At 35.4% G+C, this 8,252-nt stretch overlaps 1 long non-coding RNA gene across 1 annotated transcript; it reads right to left on the reverse strand.

Annotated features, from left to right (window-relative positions):
* Positions 1–5,985: 5,985 nt before the first annotated feature.
* On the reverse strand, positions 5,986–7,577 carry LOC134242493 (uncharacterized). The gene is made up of 4 exons (XR_009986867.1): positions 7,357–7,577; positions 6,679–6,738; positions 6,285–6,352; positions 5,986–6,097 (listed from the first exon to the last, which is right to left on the reverse strand). It is a non-coding gene; the product is annotated as an uncharacterized LOC134242493 (long non-coding RNA).
* Between the last annotated feature and the right edge of the window lie 675 nt (positions 7,578–8,252).

The raw sequence follows: 8,252 nt of genomic DNA on the forward strand, positions 1-8,252 counted from the left end.
GTCAGAGAGGTTGATCTATATAAAGAAGAACTAACATGTGAATTTTTCCCGCACTTCTTCTCCAGAGAAAATTCAATATCAATTAATCTTATTTATTTCAATTAAAATGTGGAGGAAATCCTTGGAGGACCCCTGGTCCCCCTGCTGATGTACAATATAAAGTGTCCTCTAATCCCCTTACTGATGCACAATATGAGGTGACCTCTGGTCCCCATTCTGATGTTAAATTAAAGGTGACCTCTGGTCCCCCTACTGATATACAATTAAAAAATGTTCTCATGTACAATGTAAGGTGACCTGTAGTCCACCTACTTATGTACAATATAAGGTGACCCTTGGTACCCCTGCTGATGATCAATATAAAGTGACTTCTCATCCCCTTACTGATGTACAATATCAGGTGATCTCTAGTCCACCTTCTGGTGTAAAATATAAGGAGACCTCTGGTCCCCCTTCTGATGGAAAATATAAAGTGGTCTCTGGTCCCCCTACTCATGTACTATACTGATGAACAATATAAGATGACCTCTGGTCCCCCTTCTGATAGACAATAAAAGGTGACATCAGGTCCCCCTTCTGATGTACAATATAAGGTGATTTCTGGTCTTCCTACTGATGTTAAATATAAGGTGACCTCTGATCCTTCTGCTGATGTACAATATAAGATGACCTCTGGTCCTCCTACTGATGTACAATATAAGGTGTCCTCTGGTCCCCTTATTGATGTTATATATATATGGTGACCACTAGTCTCCATACTTATGTAAAGTGACCTCTGGTCTTCCTTCTGATGTTAAATATAAGGTGACCTCTGGTCCCCCTACTTATGTACAATATAAGGTGACCTCTGGTCCTTCTGCTGATATACAATATAAGAAGACCTCTGGTCCTACTACTGATGTACAATATAAGGTGTCCTCTGGTCCCCTGATTGATGTTCTATATATATGTGACCACTAGTCTCCATATTAATGTAAAGTGACCTCTGGTCTTCCTTCTGATGTTAAATATAAGGTGACCTCTGGTCCCCCTACTTATGTACAATATAAGGTGACCTCTGGTCCTTCTGTTGATATACAATATAAAAAGAAATCTGGTCCTACCACTGATGTACAGTATAAGGTGTCCTCTGGTTCCCTTATTGATGTTCAATAAATGGTGACCACTAGTCCCCACACTAATGTAAAATATCGGTTGACCTCTTGTCCCCCTACTGATGTACAATATAAGTTGACCTTTGGTACAACTGCTGATGATCAATATAAAGTGACCTCCGATCCCTTTACTGATGTACAATATAAGGTGATTTCTAGTCCCTTTTTCTGATGTTAAATATAAATTGTCCTCTGGTCCCGCTACAGATGTACAGTAAAATATTAGGTGACCACTAGTCCCCGTACAATAGAAAGTGAATTTGGTCATCCTTCTGATGTTAAATATAAAGTGACCTCTGGTCCCCCTACAATATAAGGTGACCCTTGGTACCCCTGCTGATGTACAATATAAGGTGACCTTTGGTCATCGTTCTGATGTTAAATATAAGGTGACCTCTGGTCCCCCTACTTACTGTATACAGGGAAATTTTCGCCCCCGTTTTATTTTCGCCCCTTTCGCCCTCTTCCTGATTGGGCGAATTTAAAACGGTGCGAATTCAAATTACACAGCATAATTTCTTAAACAATACTGAGACTGGGTGAATTTAAACTGGGCAAAATAGTTCGCAAGTGCAAAAGGGCGAAAAAAACACGGGGCAAAAATAACCCTGTATACAGTATGTACAATATAAAGTGACTTTTGGTCAGCCTACTGATGTTCAATATAAGATGAACTCTATTCCCCCTACTGATGTACAATATAAGATGGCCCCTGGTCCCCTTATTGATATACAATATAAAGTGGCCTCTGGTCCCCCCTCTGAAGCACAATATAAGGTGACCCTTGGTCCCCCTACTGATGTACAATATAAGGTGACTTCTAGTCTCCTACTGATGTACAATATAAGGTGAACACTGGTCCCCCTACTTATGTACAATATAAGTTGACCTCTGGTCCTTCTGCTGATGTACAGTATAAGATGACCTCTGGTCCTACTACTTATGTACAATATAAGGTGTTCTCTGGTCACCTTACTTATGTTCAATATACGGTGACCACTAGTCTCCATACTAATGTAAAATATCGGGTGACCTCTGGTCCCCGTACTGATGTACAATATAAGGTGACCCCTGGTACAACTGCTGATGATCAATATAAAGTGACCTCTGATCCCCTTATTGATGTACAATATACGGTGACCTCTAACCCTATTCTGGTGTTAAATATAAGGTGTCCTCTGGTCCCGCTACACCTGTACAGTACAATATTAGGTGACCACTAGTCTCCGTACAATATAAGGTGACCTCTGGTCATCCTTCTGATGTTAAATATAAGGTGACCTCTAGTCCCCCCTAGTTACAATATAAAGTGACTTATGGTCAGCCAACTGATGTTCAATATAAGGTGCCCCTTGGGCCCCTACTGATGTACAATATAAGGTGACCCTTGGTACCCCTGCTTATGTACAATATACATGTTAGGTGACCTCTGGTCATCCTTCTGATGTTAAATATAAGGTGACCTCTGGTCCCCCCTGCTTATGTACAATATAAAGTGACTTCTGGTACCTCTACTGATGTACAGTACAATATTAGGTGACCACTTGTCCCTGTATTAATGTAAAATATCGGGTGACCTCTGGTTCCCATACTGGTGTACAATAAAAGATGTCCTCTGGTCCCCCTAATGATGTACAATATAAGGTGTCCTCTGATGTATAGTATAAGGTGTCCTCTGGTCCCCCTATTGATATACAAGAAGTGACCTCAGGTCCTTCTGCTGATGTACAAAATAAGATGACCTCTGGTCCTACTACTAATGTAAAAAATAAGGTGTCCACTGGTCCCGCTACAGATGTACAGTACAATATTATGTGACCACTAGACCCCGTACAATATAAGGTGACCTCTGGTCCTTCTGCTGATGTACAAAATACGATGACCTCTGGTCCTACTACTGATGTACAATATAAGGTGACCTCCGGTCTCTCTACTGATGTACAGTACAATATTAGGTGACCACTAGTCTCCCTAATGATGTTAAATATAAGGTGGCTTCTGGTCCCCCTACTGATGTACAATGTAAGGTGATCTTTGGTCCCTCTATTGATGTACAATATGAGGTTACCTCTTGTCACCCTTTATTACTTTCACGTTTCTGCTAATATACCCGGTATATTATTAGAATATTGATCTTTGTAAAGTTATCAATATGATTATTTGGGAGTCATTTTGTCTATCATATAAAATTCAATTTAAATATGAGGTGACCTGAGGTTTCCGTATTGATATCGATAAATTTACTTTTGTGCCTTTAATGCCTGTAGAGTTTTTAGAATGTTTTATTAATACGCAAAATGACGAACTATTTGCGGGGGACCACAGGTCCTAGTTGAGCGTACGTTTTATCCTTCTGCGTGTTAACCATAATACTCGTCTCAATAGTTCAGATGAACAAATGAGATCAGATGGTTTAACATTTAACACATTTAATATGTCAGATTTTATTAGACCTATATCAAGGTTAGAAGATACTTCTTCCGTTGACCCTGGATATCAAATTCAGGACAGTGGTTCTTTTAATTCAATATCAAGTACAAATTTATCTGAAACGCGTGATAATTTGTCGCGAGATTGTACATCGAGCCCGTCTACTATTCAGCAAGGTATAAGACGTCCCACTAGAGTTAAAAATTCTCCAAATAGATATGGAGAGTGGGTTATAGGTGAGCACGAGGCTCAAGTATGGTATGTTTAGGAGGAGAATGTCACAGGAATCTTACAGACAGGAATTTCAGATAGTTAGTTGCATATAGTTTTATGACGTAGTATTATTATGGTATATCTAAAGTTAGAAGTGCTAAGATGTACTGATATACTTGTTAGTTTTATGACTTACGTGATCGCTAGTTGATCATATTACTTAGATTTTATGATACATTATTAATCATGGATTGCTTTTCAGCTTAGCCATTCATGATGCCAGTTTTATGACAATTATACATACATGAATTGATTAAATTATTTTGTATTTAAGCTTGTGCGAATACAAAAGGCTTTCTTTTCTGCTACGAAGCAGACGGTGTTGCAAAACATTGGAAATCATTTGTGTGTTGATATATTTTAATATGAATAATTGTTTTATTTCAGTTGATATATTTTGTACTATATAGTTTGATGAAATGTAATGACACATTTTTCTCAAAGAGGAGGAGAATGTCACAGGGTAAATTATAATTAATTAATTAATATTACTAATAATTACGCAGTACAGTTAAAGCAACATTTTCTATAAAAAGTCACAGAAAACGATACAATTAATGTTTAACTATTTTATTTTTCAGAAAGACACTCTAGTTAAAATAGCTTTATGTTATCTTGAAGAGTATGTCCATTGCTATTCACCTGGGAATTTTTTTGATCATGTGACCCTCTAAAGTCACATGGGCTCCGATTTTAGGTCAACAAATGAGATGTTTTTTTAAATTTAACCAAAAAGTTCAAGGGCAAGGCAAACAAACAAATAACTGCACAATGTTTTAAATTGTCCTTAGGTATCTATACTTTCACAAAAGTGATGCTCATTCAGTTGGTTTTCCGATACATTTAAGTTATTCACCTAAAACAGTCAGTAGTATATGAAAAATAGGGTATTTTCCTAAAATCATCGGAAATTATAAATTACCTAAAGGATTACAAAGAAATGAGCATCACTTTTTGAAAACTATACAGTAAAATAAATAATTTAAAATAAAAACCTACTTATTAAATTGTCGCCTTGCCCTTGAACTTTTTGATTAAAAATTGACATCTTGGTACAGTCAGTCTAAATATAGTTTTCAAACGCATCGTTGACCCAGCATGGGAGATAACTCTTTAGTACTTGATAAAGTTTGTTTACCTCGTAGATTTTAACTATAGGCCTTTACTTGCAGACTGCGCTGGGATCTTTTTACTAAATCGAACAGTATGCATAAAACACTGGATATTACTCTCTATTTTGTGACTTCGTTCTCTATACAATGTATGAATTATGTATGTTATAAGACGTCTTTCAGTCCTTCCGCATTTCCTCGAATATGTGTAAACGAACATGCAGCTACGTGTAACGTTTGCCGCAGCATGTAATTTACAACGCCGATTGTTAATAAAAATGAGAATATTCAATTAAAATAGTCAATTAAAAGCCTCCATCAATAATTGATTCGATAAATTTATACCTTTCTGTCATTGCTGTACATACATGTACACTTATGTACAAATATTTTTTTTCGCATACAAGATTCTATCATGGCTTACTTTCAAATCTTCAACTCCTATGGGATTTAAGTTGTACGTTTTAAGAAGAAAGACTTAGTGGAAATCATAAACATTCCTGTATTTGTTAAAGGGACTACCATTTTTTCCAATAGAGGGGAGGGGGGGGGGGGGTAGATCTCAAAAATGTTGAAAATAAATATGTCCCACACTGGATAAAAAATAAATAATTTGCCCCAGTGTTCCCCCCTCCTATAAATTTTTTTTTTTAGGTTGTCAGACATTTTTCAGTGAAGAGAAAAATAATCTGTCCTTCATCTTATTGGAAATAAATATTAGTAGACCTGTCCTACATTGACATGAAAAGAAATAAAAAAAATATAATGACCTGGGAAAACTTGCCACCCCCCCCCCCTTCAGAATAAAATGGTGGTCCCCTTTCCTGTTTTGAATCAATTAGGCTAGCCTTTAATCTCCTTTTCAGTTACTATTATTAAGAAAAACAAATTAACACAATGTACATGCTGGCAATAAAACTTGATGGACATTGACACCCACCACACAAATATATGCAAGTCAAGATTATCAAATCTTAATAGCCTTTTCAACACCTGTACAGTAAGTACATTTTTATGAAGAAATTTTATTTCATAAACAGCTTTTCAAATTATGGTAGACTGTACAAAGAATACTGAGCAGCTGCAAATCATTTCCATCACTTCATGTTCTTGTGGACGAAATCAATTCTGAAAATGCATGTATGAGAAAATCAGGACATACTTGTAGTAACATACCATTATTGAGAGTAAGTTGGTGTTTAAAATTGAATTAAATTCAGAAAAATGCATGGAAACATGCACAAACATTGGATGCATAATTAAATATTTGCAATTCTACTGTTATATTTTATTGTTTGCCAGGAATATTGCATACCATTTTCCTTACATGATGGATTAACTTGCTGCCTAAATGAATTCATTGGTCCAATTCTTTAGGAATAGCTGCAACACATTATACATGTATATGCTATTGCTATGAGATTACTAAATAAAATACATTGTATAATAAAATCACATTAGATTTGACAAAACAACTCATGATATACTGTTTGCTGTACATGGTGAATTTATGAAATTCATATTAAAAGATAAATGGAAACAAAGTTGTATTACAAAACTTTTCTGGGAAATTAAAACCTCTGACATTTACAAGAGCAAATAATTAGAATATGAAAAAACATTCTTTCATCTTTACAAAATGAAAAATAAATATAATCATGCACACATGCATGGTTTAAAAATGTGAAATGCTTTATAAGTGTACATACCCTGTGGAGAAATGGGTGCATTTGTATTTATTTATTCTTCAAGCCTGGAACTCTTGACTGCTACAATAATAAAAGTATTATATATCATATAAGTAAAAAAAATAATTATGTATAAATTACAGAAATTAATTGACTTGACATGAAATCATACTAAAAAAAATAAATATTTTATTCTCCATTAATTTAGAAATTCTATAAATTTAAAACCGTAGATCTAAAGTGGAGGTTCTTTGTTTTCAACATAATGATACAGATAATTCTTTTTACATTATGTAGCATGTTTGTATGCCAAAAAGACAACATTACATGTTCAGTAAATTATTGTCAACTAATTGACTGCAACAATGAAATTTCAAATTTAATTTAGTTTAAGTTTATAGTTTAAGTTTGTATTACTGTTGAACCCCCTTATTACACATGCTGTCTCAAAGAAAATAAGCTAATCGACTCTATATTTAGTACAATTACATTTTTAAAATTCTAGTAAAAGAAAAGGGGATCAAATTTATGTGGCGTCAGCCCGGGAAGGGGGGGGGCGGGCGACACACACTGCACTGCATTAGTTTTTCACTGACTGTGATAATGCATCTAAATAAACACGTACACACTCGCGATCGTTTTTTCATTCGATGTTAACAAAAGCATATCTACACATTGTACATACATGTGCATACATACCTGGGCTGAATGCACTGCAGTGATGGATCTAGGGAGCTAGTGCAGATCGTTTCAGTCTTCCATTATTTTCTGTAATAATGTCCTCATATTCTCGTAATAGGGATAAACATTGCCTTGTCTCTTATCTAATCCCTATTTTCTTTAAAGAATGACTGGTTATTGTATTTAAATCCACTGCATATCTCAGCTGATGTCGCCACGTTTTTAGATGTAAACAACATTCCGTGTCATCGAGTGCAAGCGCTTGGCTGAAGCTGAATGCAGCCAAACGGCACATAAGAAAGATAATTATTTTAAAAACATGCTATTCTATGTAGGAGAAAATCACTAATAATTATCTATTTAATCATGGAAATATTGCCGTTTATTACAAATTCTTGCAAATATCGGTAAATAGTTATTTTGAGCTCTATTTCCTTATAAGGATCAATCAGGGCGGAGCAACTGTCATGACGTCAAACCTCATTATGACCTCATTACCATATTTTTTCCATGGGTTGCCTTAACCTTACATGCGTATTCATATCATTTCATATCTTATTATAAGGCATCCTTTTATTATAGTAACTAGTGAATTCCGTTGTCACGTTCATTCAATGTCTTATTCATTCATTCATTCATTCATTTATACGGGTGAGTGGTCAGTGAGAGTATCCGAGTGTGTGAGTGGTTAAACTGGTTTTTCTATGTCTCCTGCGCATTCGCACCAATACTAACTTCTCGAGCACTCCAACCTTAGACTTTGGGGAGGGAAGACCTATCTCTCCCCAAAACAATTCTATATCTTACGATATTTAGGCATTAAGTCTAGGATTACGGTAAGAAATAATTGTTAAATTATTTCTTAGTATTCAATTATTATTCAGTATCTATTTGATCATTTTATTTAACTGAAG

The sequence above is a fragment of the Saccostrea cucullata genome, unplaced genomic scaffold (genome assembly GCF_032062105.1).
Source record: "Saccostrea cucullata isolate Sc308-1 unplaced genomic scaffold, CSIRO_AGI_Scuc_v1 ctg4314, whole genome shotgun sequence".
Classification (NCBI taxonomy): Eukaryota; Metazoa; Mollusca; class Bivalvia; order Ostreida; family Ostreidae; genus Saccostrea; species Saccostrea cuccullata.